Consider the following 20,335-nt stretch of genomic DNA (forward strand, 5'->3'; position numbering starts at 1 on the left):
CAGAACATACAAGCATACAAATTAGGAGCAGGAGTAGGCCATTTGGCTCCTCAAGCCTGCTCTTCAATTTGATAAGATCATGGCTGATCTGATTGTGGCCTCTACTTTCTTGTCTATCTTCTATATCCTTTAACTGCCACTCCCATTTCTGACACATCCAATTTTTTTCCAGCAGGGGGAACGTAGCAGGATGTGATTCACACAGGTGGCAAGCGCAAACTCAGCAGGACCATTTTAACTTAGTGCTAAGTTCAAACAGACCCCATTTTGGTAGCTGCAAGGACTTCAACCAGCGGTGTGGGAGTTGTAAATTTATGGAATAGATGTGAATGCTCTTGAAAGGCGGATAAGTGTGTCATGATTTGAAGTTTTTTAAATCCCCCACTTTAGACATTAAAAACACTGGTTAAAGCTGTCATTGAGAGTTAAAAAAGAACCCCCTTCTGGACTGCTTTGATTGACAGACCATCTGACGTAGGTTAGAAAACATTTGCATCTGGTTGTGCAGTTTCAATTGAGTTATTCATTGAAATTTCCCCAAGGGCTATGAATGCTTGACTGCATTTCAAAGAACTATAATTGTCTCAGCAGGGGGTTCTGAGTTCAAAGTTTGGTCGATGGTTTCAAAGGGTATTGAGGGACCAATTGTCTTTGATCTGGGGTATGAATAGAAGTTTGTTTTTATAAGAGATTACGTGATATGTAAAAGCTTTGAATGGATTTCATGAATGGGAGTTTTTTTCACTATCAAGTGTGTACAAGCGAGAGCTGTGTTAGGTTCTTACAAGTTCATTTTTTCATCTCCACATGGCTCCCTAGGTCTGCCTGTGGTATATACTGAATGAGTGGCTATGGAGTTGGCATGGGAGCTATGAGGGAGCGTGGGGGCTGAGGGGGTGAGAGCTAGAGGGCCTAACAATGTCTTAAACAACTGGGACAAAGTCCAAGAGAAATGATGTTGGCCTTCTAACCAGCCTGCCTCACCCATCCCCTCGGCCACTTACGCTCTGCTCCTGGGGTTGGTGGGCCCATTTCTATCCTGCCTCTACCTGTCCCCCTCACACACTGCGAAAATTGTGCATATTTGGCCACTTTATCCCAAGGCAGGTTCAGCAAAGCAGGAAATTTTTTCCTTGGTAGGGACAATCCAGCCCTACATTATGTAGATATTTTACTGCAGTTTTGGGGATAAAATGTAATGGTGAGGTTTGCGAATATTTTCAGGGTAGTTATAAAATTTTATTAACATACCAGAATTCTAAATGATTTAAAACAAATAAGATTTTCAAGTTACAAATAAGAAAAATTGATCAAAATCTTAAAATTTAGATAAAAGTGCAGTAGATATTAAATTGGCTATTAATGTAAGTTTGATAATTTCCTTTCCCCTTAGCTCCATAGCATGTGGTTCTGTCATCTTCGGGTCACAATTTTACTTAGATTTTAATTTTCAAAACTTTTTCATAGCTACTCCCTCTCCATTTGCCATAACTTTGTAACTTAATGTAAATAAATGGCGATGCAGTGGAAAGGAAATTTTTAAATCTGCATGTTCTTCATTTCTTCTGGCTAGTTTTACTCCTACCATGCTGCATTCCTAGGCCAATTTGTTGCAGCAGGTGATATGGCACATACTGCCAAGCCTCTGGAAATGCATCTCTTAAATTAGACCTTTGGTAGTGCTCAGAACTGGGTTACCATGAGTTATTTGCTGATTCTCCTTCGCAGTTGGAATGAGAAAAGGTATGTCATTTAATACAACACTTTATCTTGTCTAGATCATGAACAATCCTTATATCATAATCTTTACCAAACTGATTAAAGCTTTTGAGCTTCTCCTTGCATCTTTCCCCTTCTAAAATAGTGAATGAAGCAAAATTCCCAATATACTGATTTAATTTTACCATATGTGGCAACTAGAAAACTAGTAAAAGCTGATGAACTTCTTCAAAATGCTGATACTTTCCCCCAAAATTATGGCAACATAAGAATAGCACTGACAGGCTTTTTGATTAAAGCAATAGTTATGCAAAATATTCCTTCTTAAATGAAAGACCAAAAATTACATGAATGTCTGCAGGAAAAGTCTAAAACTTGAAGGCATAGAGGGGGCCTGAGGCAAATAATAAGTTTTTTTCACTTAATCATGTGTGAAGCATAAAGATCAGCAGGCCAGTTGGGCCAAATAGCCTATTTCTGTGCTTTACATTACATGTAATAATTAAACAGAACTGGGTGTGTATTAAGGCCAGATATTATGGAGATTTTTGCTATTAAGCAGGAATGGTCTGGTTGCTATCTTGATTTTACAGGCAATGTGAAATGCATCATGTGTTTAATCACAATCTATGGCTTTATTGAGTTGGTTGATTTCAGCTAAAACTTTTGGGCACAACAACTGGTTGCTGCAGTTAAAATTAGAGAAAATCTGGTAGAGTTTTCACTCATGATCACCCTATCAAGTAATTCTTGTGAAACTTTACAACGCTGCTGTGATGGCTATTGTAGTTGAATAGGCTGCTAGTTCTCACCGTCACTATCCGTTTGGGCGAAATGCCAAAGAATCTGAAATTGTATAAAAGCAAAAATACTGCAGATTACTGGAAATCAGAAATAAAAAAAGAAAATGCTGGAAAGCATCGGCGGAGAAAGAGAGTTAACGTTTCGACTCCATATAACCATCTTCTCAGAGCTGAAATTATAGCCCAGCAAAAGTGAGCCTTCAGAAAGGGGGGAAGGTAAAAATATCAGATGGCAAATTCAGTTATGACCCGGATTTGTTTTATTAGAAAGCTGAGGCCTCAATCTTAAGAGAATCGGTAGGGCAAAAAAAAATCAGGAAAATGTAATTAAAATTCACGGTTGCATAATTTTTACTGAGACGATAACCATTTTCAGTTCTGAGTGAGTTCGGCATTGAATCCATCACAAAGCCCGGGGCAGGAAGAAGGACGCAGGGGTAGAGTTTTAAAAACCAGCGCCATGTCCTGTCCATCAATCACGGGAAGCGGTTTAATCGCTCTCTTGGCTTTCGGCGGCATTCCCGCCACCAGAGGAAAAGAAGCCAGGGAGTTCCCGCCAAGGGGAGCGGAAGCTGCGCGCGGAACCCGAAAAAAAACTGAGCGGAAGTGACGGAAAAAGATTTGAAATAGCGGCGGCGACGGTGGGAAATCAACAGAAAAAAGTCCCGGGAGAAAACAGGTAAACACTCGAGAGAGACAGAGAGAGAGACAGGGCCGGGTAAACACCCGAGAGAGAGAGACAGGGCCGGGTAAACACCCGACAGAGAGAGAGAGAGAGAGAGACAGGGCCGGGTAAATACCCGAGAGAGAGAGACAGGGCCGGGTAAACACCCGAGAGAGAGAGACAGGGACGGGTAAACACCCGACAGAGAGAGATAGGGCCGGGTAAACAACCGAGAGAGAGAGAGAGACAGGGCCGGGTAAATACCCGAGAGAGAGAGAGAGAGAGACAGGGCCGGGTAAACACCCGGGAGAGAGAGAGAGAGACAGGGCCGGGTAAATACCCGAGAGAGAGAGACAGGGCCGGGTAAACACCCGGGAGAGAGAGAGAGAGACAGGGCCGGGTAAATACCCGAGAGAGAGAGAGACAGGGCCGGGTAAACACCCGGGAGAGAGAGAGAGAGACAGGGCCGGGTAAACACCCGGGAGAGAGAGAGAGAGACAGGGCCGGGTAAACACCCGGGAGAGAGAGAGAGATACAGGGCCGGGTAAACACCCGGGAGAGAGAGAGAGATACAGGGCCGGGTAAATACCCGGGAGAGAGAGAGAGACAGGGCCGGGTAAATACCCGGGAGAGAGAGAGAGACAGGGCCGGGTAAACACCCGAGAGAGAGAGAGAGAGAGAGAGAGAGACAGGGCCGGGTAAACACCCGAGAGAGAGAGAGAGAGACAGGTCCGGGTAAACACCCGAGAGAGAGAGAGAGAGAGAGAGAGACAGGGCCGGGTAAATACCCGAGAGAGAGAGAGAGACAGGACCGGGTAAATACCCGGGAGAGAGAGAGAGAGAGACAGGACCGGGTAAATACCCGGGAGAGAGAGAGAGAGAGACAGGGCCGGGTAAATACCCGAGAGAGAGAGAGAGACAGGGCCGGGCAAATACCCGGGAGAGAGAGAGAGAGAGAGAGACAGGGCCGGGTAAATACCCGGGAGAGAGAGAGAGAGACAGGGCCGGGTAAATACCCGGGAGACAGAGAGAGACAGGGCCGGGTAAACACCCGAGAGAGAGAGAGACAGGGCCGGGTAAATACCCGGGAGAGAGAGAGAGACAGGGCCGGGTAAATACCCGGGAGAGAGAGAGAGAGAGAGAGACAGGGCCGGGTAAATACCAGAGAGAGAGAGAGACAGGGCCGGGTAAATACCAGAGAGAGAGAGAGACAGGGCCGGGTAAACACCCGAGAGAGAGAGAGAGACAGGGCCGGGTAAATACCCGGGAGAGAGAGAGAGAGACAGGACCGGGTAAATATCCGAGAGAGAGAGAGACAGGGCCGGGTAAACAACCGAGAGAGAGAGTGAGAGACAGGGCCGGGTAAATACCCGAGAGAGAGACAGGGCCGGGTAAACACCCGAGAGAGAGACAGGGCCGGGTAAACACCCGAGAGAGAGACAGGGCCGGGTAAATACCCGAGAGAGAGACAGGGCTGGCTAAATACCCGAGAGAGAGACAGGGCCGAGTAAATACCCGAGAGAGAGACAGGGCCGGCTAAATACCCGAGAGAGAGACAGGGCCGGCTAAATACCCGAGAGAGAGACAGGGCCGGCTAAATACCCGGGAGAGAGAGAGACAAGGCCGGGTAAATACCCGAGAGAGACAAGGCCGGGTAAATACCCGAGAGAGAGAGACAAGGCCGGGTAAATACCCGAGAGAGAGAGACAGGGCCGGGTAAATACCCGAGAGAGAGAGAGACAGGGCCGGGTAAATACCCGGGAGAGAGAGAGAGACAGGGCCGGGTAAATACCCGGGAGAGAGAGAGACAGGGCCGGGTAAATACCCGGGAGAGAGAGAGACAGGGCCGGGTAAATACCCGGGAGAGAGAGAGAGAGACAGGGCCGGGTAAATACCCGGGAGAGAGAGAGAGAGACAGGGCCGGGTAAATACCCGGGAGAGAGAGAGAGAGACAGGGCCGGGTAAATACCCGGGAGAGAGAGAGAGAGACAGGGCCGGGTAAATACCCGGGAGAGAGAGAGAGAGACAGGGCCGGGTAAATACCCGGGAGAGAGAGAGAGAGACAGGGCCGGGTAAATACCCGGGAGAGAGAGAGAGACAGGGCCGGGTAAATACCCGGGAGAGAGAGAGAGACAGGGCCGGGTAAATACCCGGGAGAGAGAGAGAGACAGGGCCGGGTAAATACCCGGGAGAGAGAGAGACAGGGCCGGGTAAATACCCGGGAGAGAGAGAGAGACAGGGCCGGGTAAATACCCGGGAGAGAGAGAGAGACAGGGCCGGGTAAATACCCGGGAGAGAGAGAGAGACAGGGCCGGGTAAATACCCGGGAGAGAGAGAGAGAGACAGGGCCGGGTAAATACCCGGGAGAGAGAGAGAGAGACAGGGCCGGGTAAATACCCGGGAGAGAGAGAGAGAGAGAGACAGGGCCGGGTAAATACCCGGGAGAGAGAGAGAGAGAGAGACAGGGCCGGGTAAATACCCGGGAGAGAGAGAGAGAGACAGGGCCGGGTAAATACCCGGGAGAGAGAGAGAGAGAGACAGGGCCGGGTAAATACCCGGGAGAGAGAGAGAGAGAGACAGGGCCGGGTAAATACCCGGGAGAGAGAGAGAGAGAGAGACAGGGCCGGGTAAATACCCGGGAGAGAGAGAGAGAGAGACAGGGCCGGGTAAATACCCGGGAGAGAGAGAGAGAGAGACAGGGCCGGGTAAATACCCGGGAGAGAGAGAGAGAGAGACAGGGCCGGGTAAATACCCGGGAGAGAGAGAGAGAGAGACAGGGCCGGGTAAATACCCGGGAGAGAGAGAGAGAGACAGGGCCGGGTAAATACCCGGGAGAGAGAGAGAGAGACAGGGCCGGGTAAATACCCGGGAGAGAGAGGGCCGGGTAAATACCCGGGAGAGAGAGGGCCGGGTAAATACCCGGGAGAGAGAGGGCCGGGTAAATACCCGGGAGAGAGAGGGCCGGGTAAATACCCGGGAGAGAGAGGGCCGGGTACATACCCGGGAGAGAGAGGGCCGGGTAAATACCCGGGAGAGAGAGGGCCGGGTAAATACCCGGGAGAGAGAGAGAGAGACAGGGCCGGGTAAATACCCGGGAGAGAGAGGGCCGGGTAAATACCCGGGAGAGAGAGGGCCGGGTAAATACCCGGGAGAGAGAGGGCCGGGTAAATACCCGGGAGAGAGAGGGCCGGGTAAATACCCGGGAGAGAGAGAGAGAGAGAGACAGGGCCGGGTAAATACCCGGGAGAGAGAGAGACAGGGCCGGGTAAATACCCGGGAGAGAGAGAGAGAGAGAGACAGGGCCGGGTAAATACCCGGGAGAGAGAGAGAGAGAGAGACAGGGCCGGGTAAATACCCGGGAGAGAGAGAGAGAGAGAGACAGGGCCGGGTAAATACCCGGGAGAGAGAGAGAGAGAGACAGGGCCGGGTAAATACCCGGGAGAGAGAGAGAGAGACAGGGCCGGGTAAATACCCGGGAGAGAGAGAGAGAGACAGGGCCGGGTAAATACCCGGGAGAGAGAGAGAGAGACAGGGCCGGGTAAATACCCGGGAGAGAGAGAGAGAGACAGGGCCGGGTAAATACCCGGGAGAGAGAGAGAGAGACAGGGCCGGGTAAATACCCGGGAGAGAGAGAGAGAGAGAGAGACAGGGCCGGGTAAATACCCGGGAGAGAGAGAGAGAGACAGGGCCGGGTAAATACCCGGGAGAGAGAGAGAGAGACAGGGCCGGGTAAATACCCGGGAGAGAGAGAGAGAGACAGGGCCGGGTAAATACCCGGGAGAGAGAGAGAGAGACAGGGCCGGGTAAATACCCGGGAGAGAGAGAGAGAGACAGGGGCCGGGTAAATACCCGGGAGAGAAAGAGAGAAACAGGGCCGGGTAAATACCCGGGAGATAGAGAGAGAGAGACAGGGCCGGGTAAATACCCGGGAGAGAGAGAGAGAGACAGGGCCGGGTAAATACCCGGGGAGAGAGACAGGGCCGGGTAAATACCCGGGAGAGAGAGAGAGAGGGCCGGGTAAATACCCGGGAGAGAGAGAGAGAGACAGGGCCGGGTAAATACCCGGGAGAGAGAGAGAGAGAGAGAGACAGGGCCGGGTAAATACCCGGGAGAGAGAGAGAGAGACAGGGCCGGGTAAATACCCGGGAGAGAGAGAGAGAGACAGGGCCGGGTAAATACCCGGGAGAGAGAGAGAGAGACAGGGCCGGGTAAATACCCGGGAGAGAGAGAGAGAGACAGGGCCGGGTAAATACCCGGGAGAGAGAGAGAGAGACAGGGCCGGGTAAATACCCGGGAGAGAGAGAGAGAGACAGGGCCGGGTAAATACCCGGGAGAGAGAGAGAGAGACAGGGCCGGGTAAATACCCGGGAGAGAGAGAGAGAGGGCCGGGTAAATACCCGGGAGAGAGAGAGAGAGACAGGGCCGGGTAAATACCCGGGAGAGAGAGAGAGAGACAGGGCCGGGTAAATACCCGGGAGAGAGAGAGAGAGACAGGGCCGGGTAAATACCCGGGAGAGAGAGAGAGAGGGCCGGGTAAATACCCGGGAGAGAGAGAGAGAGGGCCGGGTAAATACCCGGGAGAGAGAGAGAGAGGGCCGGGTAAATACCCGGGAGAGAGAGAGAGAGGGCCGGGTAAATACCAGGGAGAGAGAGAGAGAGAGAGACAGGGCCGGGTAAATACCCGGGAGAGAAAGAGAGAAACAGGGCCGGGTAAATACCCGGGAGAGAGAGAGAGAGACAGGGCCGGGTAAATACCCGGGAGAGAGAGAGAGAGACAGGGCCGGGTAAATACCCGGGAGAGAGAGAGAGAGAGACAGGGCCGGGTAAATACCCGGGAGAGAGAGAGAGAGACAGGGCCGGGTAAATACCCGGGAGAGAGAGAGAGAGACAGGGCCGGGTAAATACCCGGGAGAGAGAGAGAGAGACAGGGCCGGGTAAATACCCGGGAGAGAGAGGGCCGGGTAAATACCCGGGAGAGAGAGGGCCGGGTAAATACCCGGGAGAGAGAGGGCCGGGTAAATACCCGGGAGAGAGAGGGCCGGGTAAATACCCGGGAGAGAGAGGGCCGGGTAAATACCCGGGAGAGAGAGGGCCGGGTAAATACCCGGGAGAGAGAGGGCCGGGTAAATACCCGGGAGAGAGAGAGAGAGACAGGGCCGGGTAAATACCCGGGAGAGAGAGGGCCGGGTAAATACCCGGGAGAGAGAGGGCCGGGTAAATACCCGGGAGAGAGAGGGCCGGGTAAATACCCGGGAGAGAGAGGGCCGGGTAAATACCCGGGAGAGAGAGAGAGAGAGACAGGGCCGGGTAAATACCCGGGAGAGAGAGAGACAGGGCCGGGTAAATACCCGGGAGAGAGAGAGAGAGAGAGACAGGGCCGGGTAAATACCCGGGAGAGAGAGAGAGAGAGAGACAGGGCCGGGTAAATACCCGGGAGGGAGAGAGAGAGACAGGGCCGGGTAAATACCCGGGAGAGAGAGAGAGAGACAGGGCCGGGTAAATACCCGGGAGAGAGAGAGAGAGACAGGGCCGGGTAAATACCCGGGAGAGAGAGAGAGAGACAGGGCCGGGTAAATACCCGGGAGAGAGAGAGAGAGACAGGGCCGGGTAAATACCCGGGAGAGAGAGAGAGAGACAGGGCCGGGTAAATACCCGGGAGAGAGAGAGAGAGACAGGGCCGGGTAAATACCCGGGAGAGAGAGAGAGAGACAGGGCCGGGTAAATACCCGGGAGAGAGAGACAGGGCCGGGTAAATACCCGGGAGAGAGAGAGAGAGGGCCGGGTAAATACCCGGGAGAGAGAGAGAGAGACAGGGCCGGGTAAATACCCGGGAGAGAGAGAGAGAGAGAGAGACAGGGCCGGGTAAATACCCGGGAGAGAGAGAGAGAGACAGGGCCGGGTAAATACCCGGGAGAGAGAGAGAGAGACAGGGCCGGGTAAATACCCGGGAGAGAGAGAGAGAGAGACAGGGCCGGGTAAATACCCGGGAGAGAGAGAGAGAGACAGGGCCGGGTAAATACCCGGGAGAGAGAGAGAGAGACAGGGCCGGGTAAATACCCGGGAGAGAGAGAGAGAGAGAGGGCCGGGTAAATACCCGGGAGAGAGAGAGAGAGACAGGGCCGGGTAAATACCCGGGAGAGAGAGAGAGAGAGACAGGGCCGGGTAAATACCCGGGAGAGAGAGAGAGAGGGCCGGGTAAATACCCGGGAGAGAGAGAGAGAGACAGGGCCGGGTAAATACCCGGGAGAGAGAGACAGGGCCGGGTAAATACCCGGGAGAGAGAGAGAGAGAGGGCCGGGTAAATACCCGGGAGAGAGAGAGAGAGGGCCGGGTAAATACCCGGGAGAGAGAGAGAGAGGGCCGGGTAAATACCCGGGAGAGAGAGAGAGAGGGCCGGGTAAATACCAGGGAGAGAGAGAGAGAGAGAGAGGGCCGGGTAAATACCAGGGAGAGAGAGAGAGAGGGGGCCGGGTAAATACCAGGGAGAGAGAGAGAGAGAGGGACGGGTAAATACCCGGGAGAGAGAGAGAGGGCCGGGTAAATACCAGGGAGAGAGAGAGAGAGAGAGAGGGCCGGGTAAATACCAGGGAGAGAGAGAGAGAGAGAGAGGGCCGGGTAAATACCAGGGAGAGAGAGAGAGAGAGGGACGGGTAAATACCAGGGAGAGAGAGAGAGAGAGGGACGGGTAAATACCCGGGAGAGAGAGAGAGAGGGCCGGGTAAATACCCGGGAGAGAGAGAGAGGGCCGGGTAAATACCCGGGAGAGAGAGAGAGGGCCGGGTAAATACCCGGGAGAGAGAGAGAGGGCCGGGTAAATACCCGGGAGAGAGAGAGAGGGCCGGGTAAATACCCGGGAGAGAGAGAGAGGGCCGGGTAAATACCCGGGAGAGAGAGAGAGAGGGCCGGGTAAATACCCGGGAGAGAGAGAGAGGGCCGGGTAAATACCCGGGAGAGAGAGAGAGGGCCGGGTAAATACCCGGGAGAGAGAGAGAGAGACAGGGCCGGGTAAATACCCGGGAGAGAGAGAGAGGGCCGGGTAAATACCCGGGAGAGAGAGAGAGAGGGCCGGGTAAATACCCGGGAGAGAGAGAGAGAGGGCCGGGTAAATACCCGGGAGAGAGAGAGAGAGACAGGGCCGGGTAAATACCCGGGAGAGAGAGAGAGAGAGGGCCGGGTAAATACCCGGGAGAGAGAGAGAGGGGGCCGGGTAAATACCCGGGAGAGAGAGAGAGGGCCGGGTAAATACCCGGGAGAGAGAGAGAGAGGGCCGGGTAAATACCCGGGAGAGAGAGAGAGAGGGCCGGGTAAATACCCGGGAGAGAGAGAGAGAGGGGCCGGGTAAATACCCGGGAGAGAGAGAGAGAGGGCCGGGTAAATACCCGGGAGAGAGAGAGAGAGGGCCGGGTAAATACCCGGGAGAGAGAGAGAGAGGGCCGGGTAAATACCCGGGAGAGAGAGAGAGAGGGCCGGGTAAATACCCGGGAGAGAGAGAGAGAGGGCCGGGTAAATACCCGGGAGAGAGAGAGAGAGGGCCGGGTAAATACCCGGGAGAGAGAGAGAGAGGGCCGGGTAAATACCCGGGAGAGAGAGAGAGAGGGCCGGGTAAATACCCGGGAGAGAGAGAGAGAGGGCCGGGTAAATACCCGGGAGAGAGAGAGAGAGAGGGCCGGGTAAATACCCGGGAGAGAGAGAGAGAGGGCCGGGTAAATACCCGGGAGAGAGAGAGAGAGGGCCGGGTAAATACCCGGGAGAGAGAGAGAGAGGGCCGGGTAAATACCCGGGAGAGAGAGAGAGAGGGCCGGGTAAATACCCGGGAGAGAGAGAGAGAGGGCCGGGTAAATACCCGGGAGAGAGAGAGAGAGGGCCGGGTAAATACCCGGGAGAGAGAGAGAGAGGGCCGGGTAAATACCCGGGAGAGAGAGAGAGAGGGCCGGGTAAATACCCGGGAGAGAGAGAGAGAGGGCCGGGTAAATACCCGGGAGAGAGAGAGAGAGGGCCGGGTAAATACCCGGGAGAGAGAGAGAGAGGGGCCGGGTAAATACCCGGGAGAGAGAGAGAGAGGGCCGGGTAAATACCCGGGAGAGAGAGAGAGAGAGGGCCGGGTAAATACCCGGGAGAGAGAGAGAGAGGGCCGGGTAAATACCCGGGAGAGAGAGAGAGAGGGCCGGGTAAATACCCGGGAGAGAGAGAGAGAGGGCCGGGTAAATACCCGGGAGAGAGAGAGAGAGGGCCGGGTAAATACCCGGGAGAGAGAGAGAGAGGGCCGGGTAAATACCCGGGAGAGAGAGAGAGAGGGCCGGGTAAATACCCGGGAGAGAGAGAGAGAGGGCCGGGTAAATACCCGGGAGAGAGGAGAGAGAGGGCCGGGTAAATACCCGGGAGAGAGAGAGAGAGAGGGCCGGGTAAATACCCGGGAGAGAGAGAGAGAGGGGCCGGGTAAATACCCGGGAGAGAGAGAGAGAGGGCCGGGTAAATACCCGGGAGAGAGAGAGAGAGGGCCGGGTAAATACCCGGGAGAGAGAGAGAGAGGGCCGGGTAAATACCCGGGAGAGAGAGAGAGAGGGCCGGGTAAATACCCGGGGAGAGAGAGAGAGAGGGGCCGGGTAAATACCCGGGAGAGAGAGAGAGAGGGCCGGGTAAATACCCGGGAGAGAGAGAGAGAGGGCCGGGTAAATACCCGGGAGAGAGAGAGAGAGGGGCCGGGTAAATACCCGGGAGAGAGAGAGAGAGGGCCGGGTAAATACCCGGGAGAGAGAGAGAGGGCCGGGTAATACCCGGAGAGAGAGAGAGAGGGCCGGGTAAACACCCGGGAGAGAGAGAGAGAGAGGGCCGGGTAAATACCCGGGAGAGAGAGAGAGAGCAGGGCCGGGTAAATACCCGGGAGAAGAGAGAGAGAGGGCCGGGTAAATACCCGGGAGAGAGAGAGAGAGGGCCGGGTAAATACCCGGGAGAGAGAGAGAGAGGGCCGGGTAAATACCCGGGAGTGAGAGAGAGAGGGCCCGGGTAAATACCCGGGAGAGAGAGAGAGACGGGCCGGGTAAATACCCGGAGAGAGAGAGAGAGGGCCGGGTAAATACCCGGGAGAGAGAGAGAGAGAGGGCCGGGTAAATACCGGAGAGAGAGAGAGAGGGCGGGTAAATACCCGGGAGAGAGAGAGAGAGACAGGGCCGGGTAAATACCGGACGAGAGAGAGAGAGACAGGGCCGGGGTAAATACCCGGAGAGAGAGACAGGGCGGGTAAACACCCGACGAGAGAGAGAGGCCGGTAAATGCCCGGGAGAGAGAGAGAGGGGGCCGGGGTAAATGCCCGGGAGAGAGAGAGAGAGACAGGGCCGGGTAAGTACCCGAGAGAGAGATAGAGACAGGGCCGGGTAAGTACCCGAGAGAGAGATAGACAGGGCCGGGTAAGTACCCGAGAGAGAGATAGACAGGGCCGGGTAAGTACCCGAGAGAGAGAGAGAGACAGGTCCGGGTAAATACCCGGGATAGAGAGACAGGTCCGGGTAAATACCCGGGAGAGAGAGACAGGTCCGGGTGAATACCCGGGAGAGAGAGACAGGTCCGGGTGAATACCCGGGAGAGAAAGAGAGAGACAGGTCCGGGTAAATACCCGGGAGAGAGAGACAGGTCCGGGTGAATACCCGGGAGAGAGAGACAGGTCCGGGTGAATACCCGGGAGAGAGAGACAGGTCCGGGTGAATACCCGGGAGAGAGAGACAGGTCCGGGTGAATACCCGGGAGAGAGAGACAGGTCCGGGTGAATACCCGGGAGAGAGAGACAGGTCCGGGTGAATACCCGGGAGAGAGAGACAGGTCCGGGTGAATACCCGGGAGAGAGAGACAGGTCCGGGTGAATACCCGGGAGAGAGAGACAGGTCCGGGTGAATACCCGGGAGAGAGAGACAGGTCCGGGTGAATACCCGGGAGAGAGAAAGAGAGAGACAGGTCCGGGTGAATACCCGGGAGAGAGAGACAGGTCCGGGTGAATACCCGGGAGAGAGAAAGAGAGAGACAGGTCCGGGTAAATACCCGGGAGAGAGAGAGAGAGAGACAGGGCCGGGTAAATACCCGGGAGAGAGAGAGAGAGACAGGGCCGGGTAAATACCCGGGAGAGAGAGAGAGAGACAGGGCCGGGTAAATACCCGGGAGAGAGAGACAGAGACAGGGCCGGGTAAATACCCGGGAGAGAGAGACAGAGACAGGGCCGGGTAAATACCCGGGAGAGAGAGACAGGGCCGGGTAAATACCCGGGAGAGAGAGAGAGAGGGCCGGGTAAATACCCGGGAGAGAGAGAGAGAGGGCCGGGTAAATACCAGGGAGAGAGAGAGAGAGAGGGCCGGGTAAATACCAGGGAGAGAGAGAGAGAGAGAGGGCCGGGTAAATACCAGGGAGAGAGAGAGAGAGAGAGGGCCGGGTAAATACCAGGGAGAGAGAGAGAGAGAGAGGGGGCCGGGTAAATACCAGGGAGAGAGAGAGAGAGAGGGGGCCGGGTAAATACCAGGGAGAGAGAGAGAGAGAGGGCCGGGTAAATACCCGGGAGAGAGAGACAGGGCCGGGTAAATACCCGGGAGAGAGAAAGAGAGAGAGAGGGCCGGGTAAATACCCGGGAGGGAGAGAGAGGGCCGGGTAAATACCCGGGAGGGAGAGAGAGGGCCGGGTAAATACCCGGGAGAGAGAGAGAGACCGGGCCGGGTAAATATCCGGGAGGGAGAGAGAGACAGGGCCGGCTGAATACCCGGGAGAGAGAGAGAGACAGGGCCGGGTAAATACCCGGGAGAGAGAGAGAGAGAGACAGGGCCGGGTAAATACCCGGGAGAGAAAGAGACAGACAGGGCCGGGTAAATACCCGGGAGAGAGAGAGAGAGAGACAGGGCCGGGTAAATACCCGGGAGAGAGAGAGAGAGACAGGGCCGGGTAAATACCCGGGAGAGAGAGAGAGAGACAGGGCCGGGTAAATACCCGGGAGAGAGAGAGAGAGACAGGGCCGGGTAAATACCCGGGAGAGAGAGAGAGAGACAGGGCCGGGTAAATACCCGGGAGAGAGAGAGAGAGACAGGGCCGGGTAAATACCCGGGAGAGAGAGAGAGAGACAGGGCCGGGTAAATACCCGGGAGAGAGAGACAGGGCCGGGTAAATACCCGGGAGAGAGAGACAGGGCCGGTTAAATACCCGGGAGAGAGAGACAGGGCCGGGTAAATACCCGGGAGAGAGAGACAGGGCCGGGTAAATACCAGGGAGAGAGAGAGAGAGAGGGCCGGGTAAATACCAGGGAGAGAGAGAGAGAGAGGGCCGGGTAAATACCAGGGAGAGAGAGAGAGAGGGGGGGCCGGGTAAATACCAGGGAGAGAGAGAGAGAGAGGGCCGGGTAAATACCCGGGAGAGAGAGACAGGGCCGGGTAAATACCCGGGAGAGAGAAAGAGAGAGAGAGGGCCGGGTAAATACCCGGGAGGGAGAGAGAGGGCCGGGTAAATACCCGGGAGAGAGAGACAGGACCGGGTAAATACCCGGAAGAGAGAGAGACAGGGCCTGGTAAATACCCGGGAGACAGAGAGAGAGACAGGGCCGGTTAAATACCCGGGAGAGAGAGAGAGAGAGGCAGGGCCGGGTAAATACCCGGGAGAGAGAGGCAGGGCCGGGTAAATACCCGGGAGAGAGAGACTGGGCCAGGTAAATACCCGGGAGAGAGAGACAGAGAGACAGGGCCGGGTAAATACCCTGCAGAGAGAGAGAGACAGGGCCGGGTAAATACCCTGCAGAGAGAGAGAGACAGGGCCGGGTAAATACCCGGCAGAGAGAGAGAGAGACAGGGCCGGGTAAATACCCGGGAGAGAGAGAGAGAGAGACAGGGCCGGGTAAATACCGGGAGAGAGAGAGAGAGACAGGACAGGGTAAATACCCGGGAGAGAGAGAGAGAGAGAGACAGGGCCGGGTAAATACCCGGCAGAGAGAGAGAGACAGGGCCGGGTAAATACCCGGCAGAGAGAGAGAGACAGGGCCGGGTAAATACCCGGGAGAGAGAGAGAGACAGGGCCGGGTAAATACCCGGCAGAGAGAGAGAGACAGGGCCGGGTAAATACCCGGCAGAGAGAGAGAGACAGGGCCAGGTAAATACCCGGGAGAGAGAGAGAGAGAGACAGGGCCGGGTAAATACCCGGGAGAGAGAGAGACAGGGCTGGGTAAATACCCGGGAGAGAGAGAGACAGGGCCGGGTAAATACCCGGGAGAGAGAGAGGGAGAAAGGGCCGGGTAAATACCCGAGAGAGAGAGAGAGACGGGGCCGGGTAAATACCCGGGAGATAGAGAGACGGGGCCGGGTAAATACCCGGGAGAGAGAGAGACGGGGCCGGGTAAATACCCGGGAGAGAGAGAGACAGGGCCGGGTAAATACCCGGGAGAGAGAGAGTCAGGGCCGGGTAAATACCCGGGAGAGGGAGAGACAGGGCCGGGTAAATACCCGGGAGAGGGAGAGACAGGGCTGGATAAATACCCAGGCGAGGGAGAGTCAGGGCCCGGTAAATGCCCGGGCGAGGGAGAGTCAGTGCCCGGTAAATGCCCGGGCGAGGGAGAGTCAGGGCCCGGTAAATGCCCGGGCGAGGGAGAGTCAGGGCCCGGTAAATGCCCGGGGGAGGGAGAGTCAGGGCCCGGTAAATGCCCGGGTGAGGGAGAGTCAGGGCCCGGTAAATGCCCGGGCGAGGGAGAGTCAGGGCCCGGTAAATGCCCGGGCGAGGGAGAGTCAGGGCCCGGTAAATGCCCGGGCGAGGGAGAGTCAGGGCCCGGCAAATGCCCGGGCGAGGGAGAGTCAGGGCCCGGCGAATACCCGGGCGAGGGAGAGTCAGGGCCCGGCGAATACCCGGGCGAGGGAGAGTCAGGGCCCGGCGAATACCCGGGCGAGGGAGAGTCAGGGCCCGGCGAATACCCGGGCGAGGGAGAGTCAGGGCCCGGCGAATACCCGGGCGAGGGAGAGTCAGGGCCCGGCGAATACCCGGGCGAGGGAGAGTCAGGGCCCGGCGAATACCCGGGCGAGGGAGAGTCAGGGCCCGGCGAATACCCGGGCGAGGGAGAGTCAGGGCCCGGCGAATACCCGGGCGAGGGAGAGTCAGGGCCCGGCGAATACCCGGGCGAGGGAGAGTCAGGGCCCGGCGAATACCCGGGCGAGGGAGAGTCAGGGCCCGGCGAATACCCGGGCGAGGGAGAGTCAGGGCCCGGCGAATACCCGGGCGAGGGAGAGTCAGGGCCCGGCGAATACCCGGGCGAGGGAGAGTCAGGGCCCGGCGAATACCCGGGCGAGGGAGAGTCAGGGCCCGGCGAATACCCGGGCGAGGGAGAGTCAGGGCCCGGCGAATACCCGGGCGAGGGAGAGTCAGGGCCCGGCGAATACCCGGGCGAGGGAGAGTCAGGGCCCGGCGAATACCCGGGCGAGGGAGAGTCAGGGCCCCGCAAATACCCGGGCGAGGGAGAGTCAGGGCCCCGCAAATACCCAGCAGAGGGAGAGTCAGGGCCCCGTAAATACCCGGGAGGGAGAGAGAGAGAGACAGGGCCGGGAAATACCCGGGAGGGAGAGAGAGAGAGACAGGGCCGGGTAAATACCCGGGAGAGAGAGAGAGAGAGACAGGGCCGGGTAAATACCCGGGAGAGAGAGAGAGAGACAGGGCCGGGTAAATACCCGGCAGAGAGAGAGAGACAGGGCCAGGTAAATAACCGGGAGAGAGAGATAGAGACAGGGCCAGGTAAATACCCGGGAGAGAGAGAGACAGGGCCGGGTAAATATCCGGGAGAGAGAGAGAGAGACAGGGCCGGGTTAATACCCGGGGGAGAGAGAGAGAGAGAGACAGGGCCAGGTAAATACCCGGGAGAGAGAGAGAGAGACAGGGCCGGGTAAATACCCGGGAGAGAGAGAGAGAGACAGGGCCGGGTAAATACCCGGGAGAGAGAGAGAGAGACAGGGCCGGGTAAATACCCGGGAGAGAGAGACAGGGCCGGGTAAATACCCGGGAGAGAGAGAGAGAGGGCCGGGTAAATACCCGGGAGAGAGAGAGAGAGACAGGGCCGGGTAAATACCCGGGAGAGAGAGAGAGAGAGAGAGACAGGGCCGGGTAAATACCCGGGAGAGAGAGAGAGAGACAGGGCCGGGTAAATACCCGGGAGAGAGAGAGAGAGACAGGGCCGGGTAAATACCCGGGAGAGAGAGAGAGAGACAGGGCCGGGTAAATACCCGGGAGAGAGAGAGAGAGACAGGGCCGGGTAAATACCCGGGAGAGAGAGAGAGAGACAGGGCCGGGTAAATACCCGGGAGAGAGAGAGAGAGACAGGGCCGGGTAAATACCCGGGAGAGAGAGAGAGAGGGCCGGGTAAATACCCGGGAGAGAGAGAGAGAGACAGGGCCGGGTAAATACCCGGGAGAGAGAGAGAGAGACAGGGCCGGGTAAATACCCGGGAGAGAGAGAGAGAGGGCCGGGTAAATACCCGGGAGAGAGAGAGAGAGGGCCGGGTAAATACCCGGGAGAGAGAGAGAGAGGGCCGGGTAAATACCCGGGAGAGAGAGAGAGAGGCCGGGTAAATACCAGGGAGAGAGAGAGAGAGAGAGACAGGGCCGGGTAAATACCCGGGAGAGAAAGAGAGAAACAGGGCCGGGTAAATACCCGGGAGAGAGAGAGAGAGACAGGGCCGGGTAAATACCCGGGAGAGAGAGAGAGAGACAGGGCCGGGTAAATACCCGGGAGAGAGAGAGAGAGAGACAGGGCCGGGTAAATACCCGGGAGAGAGAGAGAGAGAGACAGGGCCGGGTAAATACCCGGGAGAGAGAGAGAGAGACAGGGCCGGGTAAATACCCGGGAGAGAGAGAGAGAGACAGGGCCGGGTAAATACCCGGGAGAGAGAGGGCCGGGTAAATACCCGGGAGAGAGAGGGCCGGGTAAATACCCGGGAGAGAGAGGGCCGGGTAAATACCCGGGAGAGAGAGGGCCGGGTAAATACCCGGGAGAGAGAGGGCCGGGTAAATACCCGGGAGAGAGAGGGCCGGGTAAATACCCGGGAGAGAGAGGGCCGGGTAAATACCCGGGAGAGAGAGGGCCGGGTAAATACCCGGGAGAGAGAGAGAGAGACAGGGCCGGGTAAATACCCGGGAGAGAGAGGGCCGGGTAAATACCCGGGAGAGAGAGGGCCGGGTAAATACCCGGGAGAGAGAGGGCCGGGTAAATACCCGGGAGAGAGAGGGCCGGGTAAATACCCGGGAGAGAGAGGGCCGGGTAAATACCCGGGAGAGAGAGGGCCGGGTAAATACCCGGGAGAGAGAGAGAGAGAGACAGGGCCGGGTAAATACCCGGGAGAGAGAGAGAGAGAGAGACAGGGCCGGGTAAATACCCGGGAGAGAGAGAGAGAGAGAGACAGGGCCGGGTAAATACCCGGGAGAGAGAGAGAGAGACAGGGCCGGGTAAATACCCGGGAGAGAGAGAGAGAGACAGGGCCGGGTAAATACCCGGGAGAGAGAGAGAGAGACAGGGCCGGGTAAATACCCGGGAGAGAGAGAGAGAGACAGGGCCGGGTAAATACCCGGGAGAGAGAGAGAGAGACAGGGCCGGGTAAATACCCGGGAGAGAGAGAGAGAGACAGGGCCGGGTAAATACCCGGGAGAGAGAGAGAGAGACAGGGCCGGGTAAATACCCGGGAGAGAGAGAGAGAGACAGGGCCGGGTAAATACCCGGGAGAGAGAGACAGGGCCGGGTAAATACCCGGGAGAGAGAGAGAGAGAGGGCCGGGTAAATACCCGGGAGAGAGAGAGAGAGACAGGGCCGGGTAAATACCCGGGAGAGAGAGAGAGAGAGAGAGACAGGGCCGGGTAAATACCCGGGAGAGAGAGAGAGAGACAGGGCCGGGTAAATACCCGGGAGAGAGAGAGAGAGACAGGGCCGGGTAAATACCCGGGAGAGAGAGAGAGAGACAGGGCCGGGTAAATACCCGGGAGAGAGAGAGAGAGACAGGGCCGGGTAAATACCCGGGAGAGAGAGAGAGAGACAGGGCCGGGTAAATACCCGGGAGAGAGAGAGAGAGACAGGGCCGGGTAAATACCCGGGAGAGAGAGAGAGAGACAGGGCCGGGTAAATACCCGGGAGAGAGAGAGAGAGACAGGGCCGGGTAAATACCCGGGAGAGAGAGAGAGAGGGCCGGGTAAATACCCGGGAGAGAGAGAGAGAGACAGGGCCGGGTAAATACCCGGGAGAGAGAGACAGGGCCGGGTAAATACCCGGGAGAGAGAGAGAGAGGGCCGGGTAAATACCCGGGAGAGAGAGAGAGAGGGCCGGGTAAATACCCGGGAGAGAGAGAGAGAGGGCCGGGTAAATACCCGGGAGAGAGAGAGAGAGGGCCGGGTAAATACCAGGGAGAGAGAGAGAGAGAGAGAGAGGGCCGGGTAAATACCAGGGAGAGAGAGAGAGAGGGGGCCGGGTAAATACCCGGGAGAGAGAGAGAGAGAGGGACGGGTAAATACCCGGGAGAGAGAGAGAGGGCCGGGTAAATACCAGGGAGAGAGAGAGAGAGAGAGAGGGCCGGGTAAATACCAGGGAGAGAGAGAGAGAGAGAGAGGGCCGGGTAAATACCAGGGAGAGAGAGAGAGAGAGGGCCGGGTAAATACCAGGGAGAGAGAGAGAGAGAGGGACGGGTAAATACCAGGGAGAGAGAGAGAGAGAGGGACGGGTAAATACCCGGGAGAGAGAGAGAGAGGGCCGGGTAAATACCCGGGAGAGAGAGAGAGGGCCGGGTCAATACCCGGGAGAGAGAGAGAGGGCCGGGTCAATACCCGGGAGAGAGAGAGAGGGCCGGGTCAATACCCGGGAGAGAGAGAGAGGGCCGGGTCAATACCCGGGAGAGAGAGAGAGGGCCGGGTAAATACCCGGGAGAGAGAGAGAGAGGGCCGGGTAAATACCCGGGAGAGAGAGAGAGGGCCGGGTAAATACCCGGGAGAGAGAGAGAGAGGGCCGGGTAAATACCCGGGAGAGAGAGAGAGAGGGCCGGGTAAATACCCGGGAGAGAGAGAGAGGGCCGGGTAAATACCCGGGAGAGAGAGAGAGGGCCGGGTAAATACCCGGGAGAGAGAGAGAGGGCCGGGTAAATACCCGGGAGAGAGAGAGAGGGCCGGGTAAATACCCGGGAGAG

General features: G+C 57.1%; 1 protein-coding gene across 2 annotated transcripts in view; it reads left to right on the forward strand.

Annotated features, from left to right (window-relative positions):
- Positions 1–3,121: 3,121 nt before the first annotated feature.
- fance (FA complementation group E) overlaps positions 3,122–20,335 on the forward strand; it is a 235,753-nt gene continuing 218,539 nt past the window's right edge. For both annotated transcript variants that reach the window (XM_041194850.1, XM_041194852.1), the window contains exon 1: positions 3,122–3,201. The gene's annotated coding sequence lies outside the window, so the exon portion shown is untranslated. The remainder of the gene's footprint in view (positions 3,202–20,335) is intronic.

This window comes from Carcharodon carcharias, chromosome 9, assembly GCF_017639515.1.
Source record: "Carcharodon carcharias isolate sCarCar2 chromosome 9, sCarCar2.pri, whole genome shotgun sequence".
NCBI classification, from domain to species: Eukaryota; Metazoa; Chordata; class Chondrichthyes; order Lamniformes; family Lamnidae; genus Carcharodon; species Carcharodon carcharias.